Below are 26842 nucleotides of genomic sequence, written 5' to 3' on the forward strand. Positions count from 1 at the left end.
AACTGTAATAAAATGGTACTCAACAGGGCCTCTCCAGCTTATGCTTCCAAAGAAACTGTATTTAGCCACAAATAAGCAGCAAGAATGTTGTTTTATATAACCTACCTTTATAAAAAAATGTAATCTAAGGGCACACTCTCAGTCTTGCCTAGATGAAAACAGCATGGACTTTGGTGATCATTTATTTCAGGAGCATAGGGATCTCACCCACAGTCAGTGCCACTGCACATGGGTTTGTCCAATAGTCTCCAGAGTATATGGCAACAGACTCATTACAAGGACACACAAAGAGAACAATACCTGTATCTTCCCCAGTCTGGTAGGATTCATCTCAACTAGAAACATTTAATTTCTGCCAGGCTAAAAGGACTCATTATATACCATATCTCAGCTGCATACATTCTGCTTCAGACCACTGACAACGATCAGCATTAAAACAGCTGCAGTGTCCAAGATTGGATGATTTTGATTTTGCAAAACAAACTGTGTCTCAAACTCAATCCCAAGCCCACTTCACACATTCAGTCCACCAGAAACTCTAACCTTAAAGGTGATTACTCTGACACAGCTTTATTATAAAGGGAGAAGAGATGTCAAATTAAAAACACCGATTCAGTCACAGGAAAAATGTTGTCTGTTCCTAGAAAATTGCTTTGTAGGATTACTCATTCTGAAATACTGGCACATAGATAATAGTTTAAAAATATTTTGTTTTAATGAAACTTGGTTTAAAAAAGGGCTTTTATGCAGAGTTAGAAATGCTACTGCTAGCTGCAGAATTACAGATAAGCACAGGTTGCGTACACAGATATATAATAAGCAGCTCAGTTTGTTAAATGAAAAGATGCAGCAAACTTACTAGCAATAAGAAAGGTCAGAAATGTATGAAATAATGTTTTGTCGTCTAAAAGAGCTTTAACAGAAGAGCTTCTATTCCAACTTTGTTCACACTATCTTTCTAGCAACATCAGCCCTAAGCAGCTCTACAGCAAGGTGCTAACAAACTCAGATGCTTTAAAAGCTTTTAACCTGCAGCAGACCAAGAGAAAAAAAAAAAACGTTTAGGAGGCAATGGGGGTGGGGGTGTAAAAAAGAAACCACACTGGACTCAACAGGGCCTCTCCATCTTAAGCTTCCAAAGAAACTATATTTAGCTTATTTATTATACTGAAAAACATCAACAGAGCAACAAAGATTTAAACATCATCCTTTTTACAAAAATAACAATTATTTAAACTATGCTATAAATATATAATCACAGGACTAGTGAGTGCAATAAATTCTCTGCTTTTTTAGTTAAAGCATATATATAATTAAAACATAAATTATTTTTATTATTAAAATGTTAAACGTATTTAATTATATAACTAAAACTGTACCTTATCTGAAACACTGGGAAATCACTAATAGGAAGAGTTCCATCCTTATATTTTGTATGTCATGATCTGAGCATGTAGTCTTGTATACATACATAATGAAAACCTCCCATAGCACTTTATATGCACAGATTAAGATCTACAGTTTTCCTTCCAAACTCATATTTGGGCATTTGCTGTATTTTACAGAAAGAAATCTATGACCCAAGAAGATTAAAATTCCTCACCTAACAGTCAACCCACAAATCAGTGTGTTTTAGTCCTCACTAGTTTCAAGAGTTAACATTTGCACCAAGTTTTTACAAAACAGCTCTCCTACCATAGATGCAGATGATGCTTGCTGCAGCCATGCACAAACTTTCAAGAAGCCATCAGAAACTAAATCAATTTAAAAAGTCATCTTCTGGGAGATACATTTACAAGCTTGACTATCTCCTCCACAATCCAGTTTTCCAGGGAAAGTACGGACAAGCATATTTCTGCTTGAGCTAAATGAGCACAGAGGAGCATCAATAGAGCATGTTTGGCTACAGAGTTCTGCATGTAGTTAAACTTTTTTAGAAAAAGTATTTTCCTGTTTTTCCCTGAGCTGCTCAATTTTTAAAGTATGATTTCACAGATGCAGTAATGCAAAAGTAGCACATCTTACAAGATTCAGGCAACGGTCTCAGATGTATTATAAGAAGAGAAGCAACACCCTGATGCAAATGCAAACTTAAAATTCTTTCAAGACAATTCTGTTGGTTGGAAAAGGCACTAAGTCACTTCACATCTGTATTCAAAGAGTCCTGTAATGAACACGCCTTTAAAGAAAAAAAAACACCAAAAAACCGCATTTCTCCATGCCTAAAATCCCTACACTAAACCAGTGTGGCATTTTGTATGTAGCTTCTCTGACTGTAGCACTGAAAATTGAAACGAGAGGGTAATTGATTCATTACATCTATTTCTACTATATTTCTTTTTGTATTTTTTGGTCCCCATTTCAAAAGGTATTGTTTAAATTGCCCTAATCTGCAAACAGCAACAAAAAGTGTAGCAAATACTTGACAATGAAGATGTAAAGCCTCTAAAAACCTGTTACCTTAGTAACCATGGGAATGCAGGAGAATAAGAATACACGGAGTGTCAGGACATCATTTTGGATTCCACAGGGTTTGGGTTGAAATACAGTCAGCTTTCATTAGCTTTTTGTTTTTCCCAGTAGGTCCTTGGACTTTGAAACAAAACCTGAATGACAGCTATGAGCAATTCCAGCCTCACTCCTGATTAGCCACACCAAACAAAACAGCTCTCTTCACTGTGACCCCCCCACACACACCCCTGCTTTGCACCCAACAAGCCTCGAAACAAGCATTATTTATGCTGCTGACCCCTCTGGATATCACTAATAAATTGCATTCCAAAACGAAGAGTAAAACAAGAGCCACTTTCCTGGGATTTAATAGATAATTTACTTCAAACAAGCACACTTCAAGAAAAACAAGAAGCCAACATACCCACCCAGGACATTTACAGGCTTTACAGGGTATGTTAATTCAACACGAAGACTTAGAAGAATTTAGCTGCTTATTTAAGTAACACTGTATTTCCACTTTACTCATGGAGGGGGAAAAGAAAATGAAGAAAAAGAATTGAGATGCATGCCCCCACCCCCATCAAGGTCTGTTGGGAAGCTTGTGGTCAAGACAGAACAGAACAAAGATTTCCCAACTGCTGGCTTTGGCCGGCTTAATTCCACGTCCATCCCCTTGCTGCTATCTAGTCACTTGGGAAAACAATCTGAAAAAAAATCTCCAGGCAAAACCACTGGAAAAATGAGTCAGAAACTCAACCATGTGGATTAAGTTAGATACAGCCCCTGGAACACCTAACTCTTCCTTGAATTTTACACATACAGCTTTATGCCCACAGTTTCCTCCCCCTGAGTACAAGGCAGGCCTGTTCAGAAAGCTACAGAAAGTCAGCTACTCTCCCCATCTGTGAATTCTGCTGTCAACTACAAATACACAGCAATACAGGTGGATGTTTTGGTTGGCTATTAATCAAAACTAAGTTTTCTCTAAAAGCCTGATCAGATTTCCAGATAAAATTCTAAAGCACAATGTTGGAGAGTGAGAAAAAGGGAGCGGAAGGAATGTATTTTTCCTGGGGGGGGGGGGTAAAGTAGAAACAATGGCCTACTTGGTCATCACGGGATGACAAAAAACTTCGCATCAAACAGCCTGGAATGTAACAGTAGTTCAGAGACACTGGTCTTACCTTGCCTTACCTTCACTCACTTCTCTTCCAACTGATAAGGTATTTCTTTTCCACTCACAGAAATTGCCATTCCAGGACACCACTGATGTATGTTAAGAGCTACTGCCTCCTTTTATTTACAGCCTTTTGCAATCATTTACACTCGTATATAAAGTCATACCACACAGTGGCAAAACCCATTTTACATGCAATAGTCCAGATTCTCTTTTTTTACACTACACTATATTAATGTCTGAATCCTGTTAAACATCATCAATAAACAAAATTACACATTCAGAGCACTGCTCATAGGGCAAAATAGCAGTATACCTCCAGGAAACTGCAACTTCCAAGTTCAATCAAAAAGAATATCTAGATTAAATCCAACTAGTGATTATGTATGGAATACTTCTTGTGTGATCCATTCACATGTTTTGTAGACGTGTATAGAAAGGAGTTGCTATTCCCCACTCCTGAGTGCAATCAGGTGTCCAGAAACAGGCTTATCTCTACAATGTATTTACATACATCCACAACAGCCATGAGCCATCAGGTTACAAGAGTGCATTTCATCCAGCCATATGCAGAAGGAAGGCCATCTAAAGTTCTGAGACATTAGCTTAGCCCTCAGAAGTCCAGTTTTCAGGTCGATCGGTCCCTCCTTTTGTTAGTCACTCAGTTCTCTGAGGCAGCAAGGAAAAATAAGCACAACTGCAAAATATTTTTTAGGACAAACCAGTATCAGAGGAAACCACATGTTTTGAGAAATCAAAAAACTAGCTTCCTAAAACACTTATTTAAATTATTTTCGTTAGCATACAAACTATTTTCAGAATGGTATTATTAAAACCAGGCATGAGTTTGCAAAAATCACCAGAAATTCTATCTCTTTCAAAGCTTCCCTCTAATCATATCTTGCTTCATACCTTTAGACTGGTTACACACAGTTTATGCCTGGTCTGGCCAGAGCCTTGTCTGCCACCCTGAGCAGAGTCAACTTGCTTGTCACTGCTTGGCCAGCCCTTGAAAATGCTCCTCCAACAAGGAAGAAGGCAGATTCTCTCCAAGCAGTACCTATACCCAGAAAGCCTCTACTGTGAAGAAGAAGAAATGCAACCGAAATTAACTTAAATCAGTCAATTCCATCTAACTCCCATGAAGCTTCTCCATGGATCTTGCGCTCTCACTGTAAAAGATGAAAAAACAGCTAAATCAGCAGTTACAAGCAGTCCCAGAAATGTCAATCTCTTATGGAGACTGCTGCCAACTACTAAGAAGTTCCACCACCCACAGCTATCACTCAAGACACATGTTAGATGACCAGAAGACTACAGGGCAGAACAGATCATAATGACTGTTCTCCTGCAATGTACTTCCAAAGTTAAAAATAAATAAAGCTGCCAGAAGTGATCTAAGTGGAGCAGCTCAGTCACTAGCCAAGTCAACGCAAAGCAAAGATTAGAGGATAAGCACAGCCCAGTATGCCCAAGGCCTGGAGCTCTTCTTAAGGTCTGAGTGTCAACCCTGGGAATAGCTTCTAACACAGAAAAGGGCTGTGATGGACTATGAAGTAGTTGGCCATGTATCTCCATTGAGGACATAGCGTTTTTTTCTTTCCAAAGTTAAGCTTCAACTTAGTAGCTTCAGAAAGCCATTTGTTGGAAATAAAAGGCTCCCTAAAAATGTTTTGTTTGTTGTTTCCTCTCTGGAAAGCCCATCAGTGGTACTGATGGCCAAATCTTCCAAGCAGAAAGGAAACTTGGCATTTTCACCTTTGATTCATGTGGTTCTGGAGTTGGGGGTGTGGGCTGGAGAGGAAAGGATAGCATCATTCTCCTTACAGCAGGAAGTCATTGCTACAGCATCCGAACTCTCTCCCACAACCACACACAGGCCTTTTTATCACAGGAGAGGAAGGTTTCTCAAACTCTTATTAGGGCCAGCACCCACTATCAGCTCTGTAAATGGAGGCTGAGTCAGAGCTGCAATGGGAGCATTTTAATAGTGCCTTATGTGAGGAGCATATATGAACTTACCCAGCATGGAAAAGCAGCTGATCATGACCCTACCTCTGTGCTCTCCCTCCACAAAGAAAACCCCTGCAGAACACCCTGACATTGAATAGCATTGCTCACACTCTGGTTGACTGCATTCAGGAGAAGGCCAAAAAAAACACCAAACCATAAATAATTCCATTCTTGCAACAGCAACACGAGAAGGTGAATGCGAGCAGATGCCAGTCTTCTACCTACTTCCCTTTCTAGAATTACTACCCTCTCATATGTAAGGTAAGACACAGGTGCTGGGCCTTCTGACTGGCAGATCTGTAGCTGCTTTTAGCTAGGAACAAAGGACACATCATATCTGTTTTAATGGGAGAAGTACAGTACAACCCGACAAAACACAGACAAGTTGCAGGCCTGTATTCTAACTGCTATGTCACCTGCACAGGCCATGGACTCAACTGCTCACCCCAGATAGAGAGAGAACTGGACTTTTTATCAGTTCCTTACAATTAGAGCTATACAGCCTAGTAATGCTCTTTTAAAAGAGCAAAAATCTGGATCACAACAACCACTCATCAGTTTCTCTATACAAGACACAAAACTGTGTTCCAAATATCTAGAACAGGCTTTTCAAGCCTGAAATAAAATTGGCAAGCTCTTAATTCCCCCCCTGCCCCAAAATTCAGTTCTGCATACAGAAAAAAAATGAATTAGTTCTCAAGCCAGTGGGAACTTCACTGCCAAGTTTACACTCCCTGGCCCCCAAACAGCAACCTAGCTGGCACTAGTTCTACAAATGTTTTTTGATAGTGTAATTTCAGGACAGACTGAAAATACCTGACAGGCATGTTGGTGGTACCTACCACTTTCTACCAAAATAAGGGCAAAAAGCAGCACGCGTGTTCAATTAAGTTTATAGAAGTGATGTCTGCACACCTGTCCAGTTCACAAAATTTCCAAACTAATCCCAAAGTAGGATTTCTCTACCTAGCAGAAGATGCATGTTTAAAAACACCTCACAGTATATTTGGCATTAATGGCTGGAAAAAAAGAAAGACTCTACTCAGTACTGATCATTTCCAGCCCCATGTGTTCTACTGCACTGGCCAAGGTCGATATATCACTCAGTGGTAAACTGGATCAAGGAACTGATCCATCTAAGAAGTAACATGGAGAAAGAAGTTGCTTTTCAAGTGGATCAGTTCCTCTGCCAGATCCCAGCATACATCAAACAAACAGCAGCAAAACAGGAGGAAAGGCTGAGGGCGGGGTGAGGAAACAGGTAACCGACAAGGAGGATGCAAGGGCTAAGTGATCAGCAAGCCACAGCGCTGTCACACAGGCTCATTCACGTGGTTTCATATGAACCTTCCTTAATAAGCCAAATCACAGATTTAATTCCCAAATGCAACTTTAAAAAGAAAATAAGGAAGTCTCACAAGTATGCCTGACCCCACATACACTAAATCAGTGCCTAGTAGGCACCTTGCCATCAGCTTCAAAAAGAGCTGAATCCAACATACATCCAGGACCATGTTGAAAAGCTGCAGACAACAGCTCTTCTACCTGTGGAAAGCAACCTGGAGAGCATGTGGGAAACAGAGAGAGAAAAGGAAATTAACTTTTCTAACACCTTCCACTCTGTGAAGTGATTTTTGGGAATTACCTCCAAATTCCATCTACTGAGTCATAAATAGGCTAAACTCAAATAAGCAAAGACCTGTAAGATGTCAAGACATTTTTACCCAAGTTCTTTCCTTCTCACCTTCCTCTGTAACACAGCATCATGGAAATACTCTGGGAAAGAGTTTCACTTGACTGAAGGAAATGACAGCAACTATCATTGTCCTACTGCACTGAGGAACTGCACTCTCTTTTTGCAGATTCTACCTGTCTCCTTGACATTCATGCCTTACTTCTTCAGCAGATACCTGGAACTATGAACCTCTTCTCTGAATACTGAAATTCAGGGCAGGAAGACAGAAAAAGTACTGGAACGCTTAACAAATAATGGCAGCTACAGGGGACATGCACGTATTTGCATGTGCATGCACCTTGCACCCTGGATGCATAAACCTAAAGGAAAGATACAGGCTTCTCCAATATAAATAAAGCAGATGACTTAAAATAATCTAATCAGAGTTCAAATCTATCCAGCACCCTACTACTAAGCAAACATCAGGAGGTACTCAAACAGAGAATGATTTTCTGATAATTAAGTAAGAACAATAGCAAATATTTCATTTGCAATTAGGAATCTGGGTTTTATTTCACAGAAACAGTGGGGATTTCTTCAATTAACTTCTGCTCTCCCCTACTGCCAAAAGGCTTAATGGGCCCAAAACCATGGCTGCTTTTCCCCAATGATTTCAGACTTTAAAAAAGGGCATTTATTACATCCCCTTTAAAAAAATGTTTCAACAGCATTTATTACACTTGCCTACTGTACTGATGGGCATTCCCCAAGAAGAAAAAAAACCAAAACAAAACTAAACCACAACGGATAAATAAACCCCAGCAAAACCACAGTTAGTGGCCTTGGAAGAACCAAAACCCCTTAAACAACAAAAAAAATTAATAGGTCTGTTTTGTGCTTGTCACAAGCCAACCTGCTGATTCAGGGCAATGTCACCAACAGTATTCTTACCCGTAAAGGGTAACAATCAATTGTTTGACAGAAACAAAAGAGAGCTCAACAGGAAATCAAGCAGCTCGGGACAGATGGTCACTGAATCAAGTTTCACCCCTCCCCTCTCCAAAAATAGGCTTAAGAGGCATTTTCTGTTACCAAGCAACAGCCCAAAGGAAGGCATAAATCTTTTGCTACGTGTTATTCCCCTCCTCCCTGACATTCATACATTTCAATCTACTAGGGCGGTACGTTTGTGGGCTTGTTTATTTAACAACAGGTACGAGGGTTTACTCCGTGAAATGACCACACATTTCTGCATGTCTACTAGCCACTTTTCGGGTTTTTTTAGGTAAGAAGGTATCTAACTGTAATCATGCTATGAGAGCTACCATGAAGGTGGGATACAATGCCAGTTAGTAGTCCCTCCATGTTCAGCCAAGGTTCACTGGAGACCTGAGAAATTACTCCCCTGAGAAGGAGAATTACTGATGACCATTTTATATAAAACTGACATGACCCTGATCACACCCTAACAAAAGAGGTAACCTATTTTTGAAAGTCATCATAAAACCCTGTACTGCTTTAACTCATAAGAATCCATAAAATTTAATCCCCAAAAAAGCACTACAGTATCTTTAACATGACATACAGACCAGCAGATTTTCAAACCATTTGACTTTTTGGAGCGTTAATTCCCTAGTACATCAACCACCCTAAGTGAAATCAGCTACTTGGGGTATGAGAGGAGTAGGAAAAGATAACCAACATTTACTTTTCTGCTGGGTCAGGGAAGGAAAGAAGGGGGGCGGGGGGGGAGGGGGGGGAGAGAAAGAGACCCGATGTGGCTGTTTGTAGAGAGGAGGAGGAGGGGGAGGGGAGCAGACAACCAGGGGGTAAAGGACAGCAGCTCTGAAATTCAGATTAGCATCCAGAGAACAAACCGGTTTATTTGACCCCCTATCATACAAACTGGTAACAGGCCACCAGGCCGCAAAAAGAGATGTAGTTAAATTTCACCATACGAAGAGTAATCTGCAATAAAATTGTAAAAAAAAAAAGTAAAAAAAAAGTTTACAATTATGACCCTCAGAAAAATTAAATGGGGAAGAAAAAGTCTCACTTCAGCAACAAACTGGGTAATCATCCTTTAAAACAGAGCCTGGATTACTACTGACACATACTTACGACTACTAAAACATATGGCCAAAAAAAAAAAAAAAAAAGGGGGGGTATGGGGGAGGGGAAAGGTTGTGACAGCATGTGGCCTGCAAATGCTTTATTTACTCCCTCCTCAACTACTGTTTGCTTTAGCCAGCTGAAGACCTTCCGCGGGACAGAGCTGAGCCTATTTTCGCTGGGTATTTCATATACTCCTTTAATACAAATGCAGACACCGGTTAGCACCGCTACTGTGGGTAAGCAGAGCCCCAGCCTCAGGCTGCTTCGCAAGGCAAAGGGCCTTGGACTTTCGAATCCATTTCGCCACAAAGCCATCTCAGTGGAGACACTGCCTCGGCTCTCCGCACATGGCAACCAGATCTGCAGGGAAACCGTAGACTGAGATGCTGAAATTCAATTAATTAAAATTAAGTTAATTGAAATCAAACAGAAGGTTTAAATGCAAAAGTCAAATTAATAACTGTTTGTATGTATGCCAAGAACACAGTTTGTCTAAAGCTTACTGACAGAAGCATGAAGGTCAGCAGCCCAAGGTCCTGACAGGAGACTTGAAAAGGACCCTCTAAGGTCAGCCATAGAAGACTGTAACAGCTAATCATTACTGTAATATAGTGCTCAAAAAACTCCCAGGATGACCACCACCTTGTTTTAGAGACAGGGAAACTAAGGTGCAGAAAAGCCATGTTACTTCATTCAGTGGCAGAATTTGGAAGTAAAACCAGATCTTCTACTGACCCAAGTCGACACTGCAGCATTCAAATGAAAGCAAATTGTTATTAATGTAAATTCATGGCCAGCGTCAACATTTTTACAGATCTTTTTCCTTGCCTCTTCACAGCTTAGTGAGAGCGCTATAGCTGAAATCCAGTTCTTCACTGAAACTAGTCTCTCTGATTAGGCAGTGGTAGTTATCCCAGAGTTATTCAGGAACAGATATACCTGTTTTTCTAACACATTCAGAATTTGCCTAAATAAGACATGAAAAAATGTCAATTTTTCTCTAATACATGTTAGTAATTTGGCTACGGCATATTAAATGATGTACTGTGACAGTTTTGTTTCTTTTGAACATCAGTGTAAATGGTGTGAAATAGACCATGGCAACAGCAGCCCCATACCCTCTACATGGTAGTACATAATCCATCATATGGGAAAAAACCCTGCATTGTAGTTTCACATAAGCATTTATCATAGTTTTAGAAGAGGCTTTTTCTCTTACATTCTCAAATGTATGTCCTTTACACCACGCTGCTATGATAACAGGGAAATAACCACGTAAGAGGTGAAACAAAGGTTATTTCCCTTTTCCCTCTTAAGTATGCCATCGTACTTTTGTCTAGGGACCAAAGAAACTTCCACATTCCTTGGTCAAGGTGGAATCCCCAGACACACTGCATGTTTTTTGGTCAAAAAGTAAAAGGATGCAAGTCTATCGCAAATCTCCCTCAATAACTCTATGACTTTATTAAGTGAGGTCTGAGCAACCTACTTTCCATTATCTTTTTCACAACAGATCTCCTTTGGATTCTCCAGCTCTCAAACTATTAGTTTAGAACTCCAGGTCTTCTAACTCAATCTATTAACTTGTCTCTTTACATTGAACTAAGCCATTCTCCAGCAAAATAAAGCATGTATCTGTAAATGACCTAAACAAATCCCCATCTTTTTTGGTATGGACCATAATAGCAATTTGCCACGTTCAGAACAGAAGAACATTCCTCACTTACCTCTGACCTGCTCTGGTCAGATGTACTAAGCCTAAACTGAAGTTACAAAAACATGTTTTCTCAACAGCAAGTAAATCAGTAGTAGCAGAAGTGGAACACAAAGATTAATTGAGTATCAAAATCATAATAGTGCTTCTCTCCAGTAAAGCATGAGAAGAGAAATAGAATCATGAAGAACAGTGATCAGTTAAATGCTCTGTTAGTAAAAATAAGTCTAGCTGTAGAAACAAAGAAGGAATTACGAAACATCAGGGATAGGTAAGCCAGTAATGACTGCAGGTAGATTGCTGCAAGCCTCATTTCCAAAACAAAGAAAAATATAATGTGAATTATTATCCTTCATGTGGCTATATGATGACATTGCATTTAACTGTTTACTCAACCCATTTCAAAAGAGGTCATTGCTCTTAAGCTATTTTCTCATTATAGTTTGGGACTATTTTTCCTGGCACACATAATGGCAGTACAGACACAAGAAGATTCACCGGTTTATTCTCTTATCTCTGCACACTGGCTGAAAATAACACAGTTGATGTGATTTACTCCAGATCAGAAAGGCACTGTGATGACACACAAAATAGAACTCATTTTCAACAAGCATTTTTTTAATGAGAAATTTATCAGTCCCTCTCAGCATGAACTGCACTTTGGAACACGGAGGACAGAACTGTTTTAATGAATTCGTTCTGAGGCCAGCCTCCTTCCAAGCATATGGCCTCGAAAACACTAGTTTTCTGTCCTTGGGGCAAAGGATTAGTTATGAATCATAAAGCAGTTCTGCTCTCTAGCCCTTGTTAACTTGCCAGTCAACTTCTTCCTAAAACTGAGTTTCTCCAAGAACATTCAATCTCTAGTTGCCAATTTCTAGTTCTTCTTTCCCCCTTGCTGTGTTTTTTATAAAACATCAACTTCCCACGGTTTACTCATAATCATTTGGAGCAGGAAAAGGTATGTTGTCATCCAGTCTCTATTCCTCTTTCCATAATTGGAACTAAAAAGCACAACACCCTTCTTCCCACACTTGGCTCTTTTTCCTCTACATATGGAGTATGTTCAACTAGAATATGGCAGCTACTAATACATGCAGCCTACATACTGAATCATCACACAAGAATCAGTGTGTGCAGAAAAATCATACAATCACAGAATCACCGAATGGCTTGGGTTGGAAGGGACCTTAAAGATCATCTAGTTCCAACCTTCCACTAGACCAGGTTGCTCAAAGCCCCATCCAACCTGGCCTTGAACACTGCCAGGGAGGGGGCAGCCACAACTTCTCTGGGCAACCTGTTCTAGTGCCTCACCAGCCTCACAGTGAAGAATTTCTTCTAATCTAAATTTATCCTCTTTCAGTTTAAAACCATTACCTGTTGTTCTATTGCAACAGGCCCCACTAAAAGTGTCCTTCCCTATATTTCCCGTAGGCCCCCTTTAAAAAGTACTGGAAAGCCACTATAAGGTCTCCCTGGAGCCTTCTTTTCTCCAGGCTGAAGAACCCCAGCTCTCTCAGCCTGTCCTCATAGGGGAAGTGTTCCAGCCCCCTGGTCATCTTTGTGGCCTCCTCTGGACCCACTCCAACAGGTCCATGTCTTTGTCATGCTGGGAGCCCCAGAGCTGGACACAGAACTCCAGCTGGGGTCTCATGAGAGCAGCGTAGAGGAAGAGAATCACCTCCCTCGACCTGCTGGTCACACTTCTCCTGATGCAACCCAGGATACATTTGGCTTTCTGGGATGCAAGCACACACTGCTGCATAATAGTAACAAATAAATCATACAGACACAGATAACAACTCAGTTATCAGAAAGGTGCACAACTGAGAACAGCAGTTCCCAAACCACACCAGTTAACAAAATAATAAGTAGAACTGATTGATTGAAATAACATAAACAAATACCTCCTTTTTATGCATGCTTGATTTTAGTCCTGAAAAAGGTTTAAAATTACTGGGCTTATTTTAAGTCTCCTTAGCATAAAATGTTTGATTATAAACATTAAACTAGAAAGACTTATTTTAGACAATGCACCAATGTCAATCCATCAGGTATCATTACCCTTTGATGCTCAATCTTCCATCCCAGTCAGACCAAATAACCTCTCATGGAGTTACTCAAGCTTTGCAGCCTTCCTATTAACACATGCTCAGTGATGCCTCAATCACCAGACCATTTCTGGGTTACCACCCAGTAACATGACAAGACCTGCAGACTGCTGCCAATAACAGAACTCACTGTGTCTCTCCATTGATGTGAGTGACTGCATATGCAATCAGCATGTATTTCTGAGGAGATACAGAAGGGACACCTAGCACACAGCAGAAGAATGGACAGAAAGAAGACAGTGGAAAGCAGGTTACCAAAACAGTTTATGCTGACAGTAGCCTATTCCTTGAGTATGTTTGCAAAGCCCTTGAGCCAGATGAATTGTTTCAGGCAGCTTTATCTTACCGATAGGTAAATACCACCTAGTTTTACAGGTTTTACACTACCCCAGTTTACAACAAACAACAGAATCACATAATAATTCAGGTTGGAAGGGACTTCTGAAGGTCGAGCAGTCTAACCTCACACTCAAGGCAGAGGCACAGTGGAAATCCTATGAAAATAAACCACTGTTCTGATGTATTTTGGTTCATGGCTGATCTGAATCAACAGTTTTGACTTAATAACATGTCAAATTTACATGTGAGGTTTTCAAGCTAGACTACAATGAAACAAGAACTGAAGGTCTGTTTCTTCAAAAGTGCGAGGCAGAAAATACAGTTTTTTCTCGAAGAAAACTAAATGTTTTATTGAAGCAAACACTTTATCTGTTACCCAATGCGCAGTTTTTGCAATTTGAACAAACTCCTAATGAATTACAAAGCAAAGATCCAGTCATGGGTCAAGGTTATACATTGAGGTTCTTGTACTTGTTTATATACTGAATCAGACTAGAGAACACAAGCTTAAGATTATCAGTATCATCAGACATCAGAAATATAAAATCTATGCAGCATCTGCTGCATTCCTCTCTCTTTTTCAGCCTTAAGACCCTGGACTGCATGTTACTGAATTCAAAGTTGAGCCCCATTTTCACAGGACAATTCAATTAAAAAGCATCTGAAAAAATACTGTCTTTTACTCAAAGTATATCCCAGATCCAATTCTCATTTATTACACTGCTGGGACAACATTCTTCAACTGTGGTGATCACAAGCAAACCTTTTTTTACCTTTAATCAGACAACGCTAGGATGAATTTTCAACTGTTCTGACCCTACAGGTTATATAGATTTGCCTTTTTGAGCAGGAGGAACTCTGGCAACACACACGTGTAACTTCACAAGTTCAGCTCAGCAGTTAATCTGCCTGGCTTTAGCACATAATCAGAAATGGATTTACTACAGTGACAGCAAATGGAGCTGAAAACCTACACTGCACTGTGTAGGAGAGTGCTTAACCCCTATCACAAGCACAGCCTCCCTCTTTCTACACAAATTCACATCACAACTGAAATCACCTCAAAGCCAAGCTTGACAGAAAGCCAGCCAGCTGTGCTGCAGATGCAAATTAAGCCTCCATCTGCACAGCCATCAGGCACAAGGCATCTCCCAATAAAACCACCATGCTGGACAGTGAGCAAGCAAACACTGTTCATTATGATAACTGAGAGAAGCCAGAAGAATGCTGCTTTTTTTTTCCTCAGGCTTTTCTGCCACAAGGTCACATCTGCTGTTCAAAATTAAAGTGTTTTTTGGTGAAAGCTTGTATTTAAGAGCTTCTGAGGCATACTCTTTTGAATAACATTACTAGTGGCGCATCTACTACACACTAAGAACTCCTGGTCTAGTCATACACACGTATAAAGGCAAACTGTGAACACAATGTTAGAGTTCAGATCAGTATAAGCCACCTCAGCCAAATAGTCATTAAAGAATCTTATGACCCAGTAAGACATTGGACCATTAAGATATTAGACCCCAGCATTTCTAATTCATGTCCCTCTCTTTCATACATACATATATGTACATGCACTCACATACACACTACTCTCTCTAGTTTGTCAAGTCTACAACTTAGAAGGACTTCTAGAGGAGGCAACTGCCTACGCATTTTCCATGCAACACCCAAACCACTCTCAGGCATGTAGTAAGAAAGAAGGATATTACCAAGTTAGTGCTACAAAACAAAAAAAATCTGTATGTTTAGATGTCTTGCTGTTTCACAGGAAAGATTCCATAGATCTTGAAACAAAAGCTTGCAACAGTTAACATTTTAATCTTGATGCCCTTGAAATCCAGCTTGTCTCCCACATCTGCTAAAGTCATGATTGTGGACCTGGAGGAAGAAGGTGAAATAATCCGGCAGGCAAGTCATCTTACTCTGCTTGAAGAGGCTTGGAAACTGAGAGCTGACTATCCTAATCCCCCCCAAATTTGGCAAGAGCTAATCTTCAAAATTTGCTGAAACTGCTGCAATCAGGACTGTGAGGATATGCATATTTTTCGCTCTGAACTTTTGGTTTAAAGTACCCTGTCAGTAGTTCTGTGGCCTCTATCCAAGGCCTTAAAGTCTTCTTGAATGGCTTTGCCCTTTCCCTCCCCTATGCTTAGGTTTTCTTCAAAATTGCTCCACTGAGAGCTTGTACTATCACTTAACTAATCCACCTAATTTCTTATTGTTCTCACAGCCAGAACCTTCCCTCTAAGAGATTAAGATTAAAAAGAGTAGCAAAATGTTTGAACATTTCGTCTATAAATTTTTGAAAGCATATTTTAGAATACCAGGAAACCATCACGTTCTTAAGTGTCACATACACAACTGGCAGGAAGCTGTTTCCCTTTTCTTGATGCAATGAAGGGCATTGTAGCTGTAAAAATCAAGACTAATTCCTGGTTTTCTCAAAGGAATCACCTAGTTGCACTAAGAGTTTTATTCTGTATAAGTGGTTTAAAGAAATTACAAGATTAAGCTTTCTTTATGAAACAACTGTTCTCAAAGTGAACTGAAAGTGTGAAAGGACAGGAGAATAAAGCCACCTAAGGCTCTCCAGGCACACAGAATCTGGGGCGCTTCTGACAGACCAGAGGGAGATGATCAGTGGAGGCAGGAACAAAAGCAGTAAAAGGAAATGGCATGATCTCCTGAATGACAAGACTGAGAAGCAATCGTACACTGTGAAACACCATATTACAACCAACACCTTATCACCAAGGAGATAGTAAGCAGAGAACTAACAGCAACAAAGTACTATACCAGCAGTGGAAGGGAATAGAGCACTTGGCTCTCTGCAAATCCCAAACTGACAGCCATCAAGACAAGGTTTTGTCACATATGCTCTTCATCCTGAGACATCAGTAACATAGGTAGGCAACAGTAACGCTTATAAAACTCTGCTGTGAACATCCCTATTTCACCAGTGAGTCCAATGTAAAGAGGTACTTGCCCAGGTTCCTCGCAGCGTTGGAATCAGATGAACTCAGCTATTGGGAGGAACTGCTCTTCCTTACCACTACAACATCTCTCTGAAGTGGGTACAATGGAGGAAGCTCCAAAGAGCTCAGATCTCACTAAACCAAGGAGGCTGTGCCACATTTCAGTTTTTAAAAAGTGGCGATTGCCTCTTTCCTGTGAAGACTGTAGAGGATCAGGCACATAATTTCCAAACACTCCACTAATTACTCTGAACTGATACAACAAGGAAGGGACTATACAACTCTGAGTATACACAGTCTCATTGAGCATTGGCATTAAAATTGCATATGAACCATCTTCATCTTTAGACAGCTGGAATTAAGGGATGGGGGGGGGGGATTCCACCAAATTAAAAATTTACCTCTCAAACCCCCGATAAGGTCTCCTTAGGTTTTCTTATGTCTAGAGATCCAAGGGTCTACAAGAAAGCAAATTTTAAAGTTGGAGGTAGCATTATAAAAGCAAGGGGGGGAAGCCTAATGTCTTTCAAATGTGTAAAACGTTGGAAGGAAAATGTTTCATACGCACACTAATTCTTCTTTATGAAGACAAATTTAAATGATAGATGGTTCTAGAGAAAAACAGCAGCCTAAACTGTCTTTCAAAGAAGGCTACTTATTTCTCTGAAATTCTGGTGGTGTACACTCCATTCAACAGAGAAATCAGTGCTGTGGAGGAAGATGCAGCAGAATTCAGTGAAAAAAGACAGAGGTACTAGCAAAATGTTCAGTTGCATTTGCCACCCTAAATACATCCATTTAAAATAGTCAGCCACTTAACAACTTCACGCTGTACGTTTTTGGGAAGTCCTATTAATTTTGGTGAGATGCACAGACACGTCTTCACGTAAAAAAAGAGAAAACCCACTAACTTCTTCACTTGCCTCAAAGTGCTCTGCTCAGATCATGCCAACAGTCTTGAAAAAAAGCTAATTAGAGACTATGATGGAGATAGGAGACAGAGGAGAATCTTTGCATAGCATTTTATAAAACTAGTCACTCCAGGCGTGTTGATGGAACCACTACAACAGATGTCTGGTAATCTCTTAAGTAACAGTATCTTAGGTCTGCCCACACTGTTTTGCTGTTTGTAGCTCCATCAATTTGAAAAACTACCTCAGAATAACCTCTCTAAAACCTTACATGGGGAATATTAATTGAAGGTTTCCATCAGATCTTGTCATACTGACAGGCTGCTCCCTACCATCTTACTCTTCTGGGGATTTTACGTTACAACATACAGTTCTTTCCATCTTTTATATTTTATGAACATGTTATTAGTTACTGTAGTATAACTAATGCAATAAACAAAATTAAACATAAATTAATAAAAGCATTTGAGAATACATGCTGTAAGATCTTCAGATCAGGTATATGCATGTTTTTTTGTTAAACCTCTGAGGTGCCATGGAACTTAAAATGTTAACTCAGTGAGAATTACATTAAATACACTTCAATGAAAGTAGTCATTTACACAATTCTCTGTGGCCTCTCATGTCCCAAAAGAATTTTACAGAAGCTATGACATTACTGTGTGACAGAGTAAGACAACAGAAACCAGCTGACATGGCTTCAGGAGACACCCAGAACAAAAATAATTACATTTTAGTGTCATAGAATCATTTAGGTTAGAAAAGACCATTAAGATCATTGAGTCCAACCATAAACCTAACACTACCAAGTACATCACTAAACCACATCCCTAAGCATGGTGTCTACATGTCTTTTAAATACCGCCAGGGTGGTGACTCAACCACTTCCTAGGGCAGCATGTTCCAATCCTTGATAACCCTTTCAGTGAAGAAATTTGTCCTAATATCTAACTATCTCCCTCCAGCACAATTTGAGGCCATTTCTTCTTATTATATTGCTTGTTATTTGAGAGAAGAGACCAACACCCACCTCGTTACAACCTCCTTTCATGTAGCTGTAGAGAACGGTAAGGTCTCCCCTGAGCCTGCCTCCCTTTCTCTAGGCTAAACAACCCCAGCTCCCTTAACCACTGCTCATAAGAATTGTGCTCTAGACCCTTCATCAGCTGCGTTGCACTTCTTCAGATACGCTCCAGCACCTCAACGTCTTTCTTGTATGAGGGGCCCAAAACTGAACACAGGAATCGAGGGGCGGCCTCACCAGTGCTGAGTACAGGGGTAAGATCCCTTCCCTGTCCCTGCTGGCCACGCTATTTCTGATGCAAAGCAGGATGCCATTGGCCTTCTTGGCCACCTGGGCACACTGCTGGCTCATGTTCAGCCAACTGTCGACCAACACTTCCAGCTCCTTTTCCACCGTGCTGCCTTCCAGCTGCTCTTCCCCACGTGCGTAGCATTGCATGGGGTTGTTGTGACCCAAGTGCAAGACCCAGCACTCAGCCTTGTTGAGCCTCATACGGTTGGCCTCAGCCCATTGATCCAGCCTGTCATTTCTCTAAGGAACTCCGTACTTCTATTTGATACTTCCAAGACAACAATAACAGTGTGCAAATCTGGCTATTCTCATTGTGAATAAACACTGTTTCAAATTTCTGTCATCCACAAGTTCTTCCAACAGATATTCTGTGGTTTTTTTTCTTTTGGATTATAAAAAAACACTGTAAGCACCTTCACCACATGGCTCCTTGTTTTGGGGTCATCTTCACGACCTACCTGCAAGTTCAAATCCATTAATGGGGGCTATACTAGCCATGCTCAGAGTTGAAGATGAGCCTCTGCAATGACTCACTGAAAATTTACTAGTTCTCTCCTTATTATATGAGAATATTTTCAGAGGTTTTAGAAACAAGATGTGTTTGGGATATACAAGACATGAAATTGGTCCATTAAGGTATCTCCACATAGAATACAGCATGAAACCAAATGATCAGGTTTGGAATTTTTAAAAAATGAAACAAACTATATTAGGCAAAAGTGTTTTGAACAAATATTCTAGCAAGCAACACTTTTCACAACACTTTAAGGAATGTCACAAGACAGGATTTGAGGAAAGTCAATATTAGAGAAAATAACACATTAATTGTAAAAATTTTGTGTTGTTTTATGACTGCCACTGTAATCTGTTTCAGAGTATTAGAAATATCTTAACCACTTCCTATATCTAATGAACTCTAGTTCGCAGGACTAATTCTCTAAAAGACATCATTGTCAAAATGTCAAGGCTTATTACTCCTTCATTAGTCAGTCTTCTCAACAATCCTCCTTCTTGCGATTCCATTTTAGAAGCAAAGGAAAATGTGTCTCCTGCATTATGTGTGAGAAATGACTATGCAAGAATAGGTGTCATGTCTCAAAGAGGCTGTCTGCGGTATAAAACCAAAACCCTGAAACGTTGTTTACATTAATAATTTCACAATCCTTTTTTACAAGAGTAAAGATGCAATGCCTTAATATCATGTCCAAACTCCAGGTTTTGTTAATTACATCCTACCTACCTAAATGCCCCCTGTAGTTTCAATTAGACATGGTATTCTTCTTCACTTCCCGTCTTGATTATTGTGCACTGTTGCTAAGCGCTAGTTAACAGTTGCCACATTCACCCAAAGTTGGCTGCACTTCAGTGGTCATTCAAAGAATTAAATACAAAACATATGGTACAGAACCATACAAAGCATAAAAGCACTTTTAAAAACCACTCTAAAATGCTTAATGTGAAAGATACTGCAAAAGGTTACACCACTGGAAGTAAAATCCTTACAGTTCAATGCCCAGTTGAAATTTCCTAGAAACACTGAAAATTATAGAGAAATGCATTCAATCTTTTATCTAAGTAAGATTTCCTAGAGTATACTTTTGACATTATACTGAGTCTAGTTTCACACTGAATGAACAGCCTCATAATACGTAGATTTTTCCAAATTTGCCTTAAAAAACAGTTTTTTCCCTATATCTCATTGCAACTAATTAGAGTCTCCTAAATTACACTACCAAGTTTTCTTCTTCCTTGTATCTGCAAAATACTTTGGACATGACTTGCTGAACTGCCAAATATCAATGCCAATAGTTATGTGTTTAAGAAGACCTTGAACCGAATGTGCCTTTTCGAATTCTAGACAAACTTTTCACACAGTCAGATCACCTCTCCTTTCATCTGTGATGTCCTCATGAGATCTTAAGAAACTTCACATATTTTAATTATCCCAGTAAAAGCTCAGTAATCAAGGTGCCTATTATGGTTTATTTCCTCTAGTATTACATTCTGGGCTGAAAAACTGCCTTACTAAAAAATTATCGCTATTTCTGATCCTGATCACTATTTGTGCTTTCTACAGCCAAACCCAACCAATAAAAATTCCTGGTACGTACATATTGGTTTTTATAAATAAATTCTTTTTCTGTTAAACACCTTAGCCAAAAACTTGTTTTGCACAAACACTACCAGTAATAAACAAAAACATACAATGTATTTGTCATCTGTATTAACAGATTAACAAAATATTAACATCATTAAACCTTCAGGGTTGGGAGCCCAACCCTTTAAACATGTAGGCACATACTGAACATTAATAATTGATTTTTCTGGAGTTTTTTCTTGGAAATACTTGAGAATTCATGAGAAAAAGTATCATGTGGAAAAATCCACAAGTATCAAAACGAGGAATAAATAAACATTTCTCAACAGCTCTGAGAATCCTCACACAATCCTTATTCCTTTACAAAGAGGTATTTAGAAAGTTAATCCACCAGCTCATAAGCAAATTCTTCAAGATAAAATTTAATTTTTCCAAAGAGCGTCTTTTTGAGTCCCACTAGCTCATATGTAATAAACTTTTCAAACCCTTGTTTTTCTTTACAGGGCATATCCCTTAACAAAAACTAAACTTGTGTGCATAACAATGTTTAGAAGCGCAGAAAGCTTTAGTTGTCCTCTCAGAGGTCACATATATAACTATATCCACAACTGAAATACGCACCTACTCCCTTCACCCTCAGCTCTAAACAACAGTAATAACTGGGGAAAAAAAATATACTTCAGTTATTCCTAGTCAGGAAATAAGAGACAGCACTTTCTTCTTCAGCAGCCTTTTATTTCAATCTTTTAAAAAGTTCTTATTTGTAATGAAGTCTTATTCTTAATAATCTTATTTATAATGAAGTATGAAGAATATGGAATATTATTTCAATAATACTTAACATCATTCAGTGGAAAAGTCATGAGGCGCCAATTCAAATAAAGCCACAGATAAATATATATAAAAAAAAGTTGTATCTTCAGGGTATTTAAAGCAAACATACTGACAAGCAGAAGGCGTGGGAAATATTTTCTCCACCAGGTAACTTAAGTCTCCTGCACTTCAAACACATCTGACCGTTGATAATTCTTAAACTCCTGAATATAGATAAATATTTGCATGCTGGAAGCCTAACCAGACAGCAACCCTTGGCCCACCCTCTGGGTTGACCGAAATCTTGTGGTTTGAACAAAATTTTCATCCTTCGGGGCGATCTCAGGAGAGCCGGGAGAAGCGCTGGGGCGGGCAGGGCCGACTGCCGGCGGCACCTCGCCGCTGCCGAGGGCGGCCCCTCACACCGCTGTCAGCCGCCGCGGAGACCCGGCGCTGGGTCCGTCGCAGCCGGTTCTGTCCCCCTCTCCCTTCACTCCCCAACAGCGACCAGGCCGTGCCGACCGGCCGCCACCGCCGTGAAGGGAACCCCCGAAGGGCCGCCGGCGGCGGGGCCCGCGATGGCAGCTCGCCACCCTCACTGCCCCGTCCCGGCGGGCACCTCCGCGACGCTGACAGACCCCACGCACCCCCCTCCCCGCGGGAAGGAGACCCGGCGCCCCGTCCTCCCCTCCTCAAAACCTGTCTCCACACGTCCAGAAATATCCCCCCCCTCGCCAAACAACAACCCCCAGCCCCCCTCACCGGGCCGCCCACCCCCCTCAGGCGCAGCCGCCCCCCGGGCGCGGAGGGCGAGGCAGCCGAGCCCCCTGCCGGCGGCCGCCCGCATGGCACCGCGGGCCGGGGGAGCTCGCCGCCCGCCCTCCCGCCCGCTCTCCGGCAGAACCACCTGCACCCCCCGCCCGCCTCCCGCCCGGCTCCCCGGGGCTTTGCTGCTTCCCGCCCGCCCATAGGGGCTGCTGTGCTCCCGCAGCCGCCCGGCCACGGCTCGCCCGCCCCCGCCTCGTCCCGTCGGCGCGGGGTCATTCCCCCCCGCCCCGGTCCAAACCGACGGTAACAAAGGGCTGGGAGCCCACCCGGGAGAGGGCACCGGCGGCCCGCCAGTGACACCGGCCGCGCCGGCCGCTGGCAGCCTGCAGTCCCCGCCGCCGCCCCCGGTGCTGCCGCGCTCCGCGGGGTGAGTGACACCCAGCGCGCCCCAGCGAGCGGAGCGGAGCGGAGCGGAGCGGAGCGGGCGCCGGTGCCGCCCTGCCGCCGCCCCGGCCCGCTACCTTTGTGCCCTCCCCAGAAACCTGCGAGACGGCGAAGTACAGCCCCGCGCCCCTCGCCGCTCCCTTACCTTGCTGGGCAGAGAGAGAAGAAGTTGAAGCGCTCTCCTTCCACCCCTCCCTCACTTTTTTTTTTTTAATTTTAATTTTTTTATTTCCCCCCTCCCCTCACACGGAGCAACTGCGCTCGGCAGTCCCGCCCGGTGCCACCGTCTCCCTCCGGGTCTCGGTCTCTCTCTCTCTCCGGCGGGAGGAGGGGAGGGGAGGCGAGGGGAGGAGAATGGGGCGGACCCGCAGGTGCCGCCCCTCCTGCTCTGACAGCGGGGAGGGAGAGGGGTCGGGGGGGCGGCGGGCGAGGGGACCGGGCGGCGGCCGCGGGGGAGCCGCGCTCAGGTGAGGGGGTGTCCCGCTGAGGAACGGCCTCCCCGCCCCGGGCCAGGCCCCGGGCCGGCGGGGCCGGGAAGGGAAAAGGAAGAGGGGTGTCCGCGTCCAGCCAGGGGCTGAGGTGGGTCGGGAGCGGGCGCCGGGGCGGACAGGGGTTAGTGGAGGAGGCGGGCGGAGGGCCGTGAGGCCTGGGACATGGCGGCCGAGGCTCTGTGGAGAGAGAGCGCGCTGGGGGGGCTGCCAGTGCGGGAGGGAAGGGACGAGGCCCTGCACAGAGCGGAGCCAAGGAGAGAGCTGGGGAGCGTCGAAACTGTCAGAAACCCAGCGCGGCTCGGCGGCCGGGGGAGGCAGGGGAGGGCCCCGGGAGTGCCACCTGCACTACAGCTACCCTGTGAGCCGCGGCCCTGCCCCGCCGGCCAGGCAGCGCTGTGGGCAGCGTCGGGAGCTGGAGGGGACACCCCGTGTTTCCTCTCAGGGTTAGGTAGCAGTGGAGCTAGCGCAAGAGCGGTAAAGCCGGAGCTGAATGAGTTCAGCGTGCTGGGAGGGTGCTGGGGATGGACCAGAGAAGGGCGCTGTACATGTAGTTGTGTCAGAGGTTAAATTGAGTAGGGCTCAAGGCAAGGCAGGTAGAGATGAGGGGATGTGAGTGCGTTCTGGAGCGGGTGGAAACAGAAGGATCGGGAACGTCTACAACTTGTAAACAGAGCCCAAGTTTCTGTGGGGAAGCAGACGTTTTGGATTCTTAGCGTGTGTAAAGATGGAAGGTCAGACTTAAAAGGAGCATGGGAAGGATACTAGAAATACAGAAGGGTGCTCTGAGGGTAAATCCCCATTGAACTGAGAAAGAACGATTTTGCATTTTCTTCCTTTTCATTTTGATTGATTCAGCTACCATATGACATCTCCCCTGTCTTTCACTTTGCACTTTTCTGAAAGCCTTTTTCTTCTTTCAGGACCTATAGATGGCTTACTTTCGTGCAGTGTCCTATCTTCTGCCTCAACAGCTGAGAAAAAAGTGATAGCGACAAAAAATGTGGTAGTGTTGTTTGTTTTCTTTGACAGGAACCTGCTGCTGTGTTGACATTGAGAAAAAGATGATGTCCGGTACTTTTCTCACATACTTTTCTTTTTATTTGCTGGTTAAAATATTAAGTTCCAGCTTCCTGGTGAGTTGTTCTCATTACCAGAGTTAATGAGACTTTCCATCAAAAAGTGGGAGGGTTTCTCCCTACCTCTTGGAGAAAGTAGAGATGGCACAGCAGTGGTGTGGCACTGCAGTACTGCTGCTCAGTCCAGAAGTGAGAAATGGAGGTCTGTCCAACAGATAATAACATAGATGGGTTTGAACATTGAACAAAGTTAGCCTTTTTCTGCATTAATTACACTCTTTCTGATAGGCACTAAAAAGGTTTTCACTATTGGTTCTGCTTTGGTTTACTTTAATTTGAACAATGTTTTTTTGTGGCATGCTGATTTGCACTTCATTGAATAGGATGCAAAAATGTAGTGGGTGCATATATCTGTGTAGAGGCCAAAGGTTGGAGCATATCATTATGCAGTCTTCATAGAAAACTTGCCAGAAAAGAATCAAGCCATTTTCAGATTATGCAACACATACATACAAAATATATGCATCAACTGTATTTCTGGATGCATACTTTTTTCCTACCAACTTATTTGGCACTTCTGTGTAGTACTTTGGTATTTCTTAGCTCCAGAACTTTCTCACATACATTCTCATGCCACAGTTGTTCTCAAAACCAAGGTGCCTCCCAGATGAAGTTTTGCAACTAGTTTGTTCATTGGCTACTTTGATTCTGAGATTATGTAATTTTTATGTGAATAGCTAAATCAGTTGGCTTTGACAGGACTATCCACATACTTGAATTGCTTAGAATTGGGCTTCAGCTGTGGATTATCTGAAGACATGCCACCTCCATCAGCCTAACTATCTTGGTATCTGTGTGTTCATAAAGTTGCACATAATATGGCCCTTAACAATAGATAGCTAAAAATTTAGCTGAAGCAGTATGTAAGAGACTTTGCCAGGCCAGATCAGGCTTTAGGATCACTTTGCCTGTTCTAAGCTGTACATTTAATTTTTCTGGAAACTTGGAAGTAGAGAGCTGCAAAAGAGTTTAGGCTGCCATTCTAATATGGCCATTTGTATGCTGTGTATGTCAACTATGCTGTTGATAGTCTGCAAAATATAATGGAATTAAGCAATATGAGTGTCAGTCCCTTGAGATAATGTTGTCATGTGACCCTGGACAGATTTAGACAATGACGACTTTATTATTACTGTTAAAAGTTCATGAGAGATTTGAAAGCATATCAAGGTGCCTGTAGAATATAGCATATGATCATTCTAACCTTGATTACTTAATTATATCTAAATTGATCCCAGCAATTGCAGTCTAGATTTCCCTTGACATTTCAAACTGTTTAATTTTACTTAGAGGTGTCTACTGAATGAGTGAGAATGAGTTACTGCTTTAATGCAGTAACTCTTTTCTTATTTGGACTTATTTTTGTTTTGCTTTTTTGAAAAGGAAGAAACATTCATTATGTGTTTTCTTCGAACTTTCTATTTTGACTATCAACATTTACAGCTTGTAGGGTGGTTTTATCTGTACCATCTGTGGGCCATATTGCACATCAGATGGCAGGATAAAATCTGTAACAAAAACGTTTTGGGACATAAAAGTCTTTCAGGGTTTGAAGCCATGATATTCACAACACAAATGCGCGGAGCCACTCATGTATCCGAAACAGAAGACGCAGAATGCCAAAGCAGCTGCTGGAGTGAAATAAAGGAGAGACCACACAGTTTGGGGAACATACAGGCATCGAGAACAAAAGAACGTTTGAGAAAATGAGGAAGTGGAACTTCAAGCATTGAGAAATTGGAGTCAATCATTAGGAATTATTGACAGCACACATGCAGTCACACAGCAATTAGAGGCTCACTGTGGGAAGCAAGGTCAATACTGAGGTAAAGAGGCAGCATCAAAAAAGCACCTGGTTTAGCAAGCAGCATTTTCTGATTCCTGACTAGGCAACACAGAAGAAAATTGTCATTCATGTGTTGGGATTTGGCCATTTTCATATTCACAAGGCAAGATACCATCATCTGTATTATCTCCTGTTCTAGAGGACTGTGTAAGAACATAGTATGACGCTACAGTTTGCACAAAGATTGATGGGCCCCCAGTGGAACTACAGAGGTTGATATGTATCCTCCTGTCCTGACCCTTCATAATGCATTGCATTTCCCCTGCCTTTGAGTATCTTTTCACTTTCTTCGTATTTTCATTGGGTTTGAAACCAATAGGAATAAGATCCTTTTGGATATACTGTTCTAAATACTGTGGATAGTAGGAATTCACAGTTCCCCCTTTCCCAGCCATGAGGGCAAACTTCCCAACAGATTTCAACCTTTTTTATTTCCTGAAAGTG

General features: G+C 41.9%; 1 protein-coding gene across 9 annotated transcripts in view; it reads right to left on the bottom strand.

The window, feature by feature from the left end:
* Positions 1-23195, bottom strand: part of GREB1L (GREB1 like retinoic acid receptor coactivator) — a 144872-nt gene extending 121677 nt beyond the window's left edge. For 8 of the 9 annotated variants that reach the window (XM_074899111.1, XM_074899110.1, XM_074899107.1 and 5 more), the window contains exon 1: positions 23071-23195. The gene's annotated coding sequence lies outside the window, so the exon portion shown is untranslated. The remainder of the gene's footprint in view (positions 1-23070) is intronic. The other variant, XM_074899105.1, reaches the window with a different exon arrangement.
* Between the last annotated feature and the right edge of the window lie 3647 nt (positions 23196-26842).

Source organism: Athene noctua, chromosome 2, assembly GCF_965140245.1.
Source record: "Athene noctua chromosome 2, bAthNoc1.hap1.1, whole genome shotgun sequence".
NCBI classification, from domain to species: domain Eukaryota; kingdom Metazoa; phylum Chordata; class Aves; order Strigiformes; family Strigidae; genus Athene; species Athene noctua.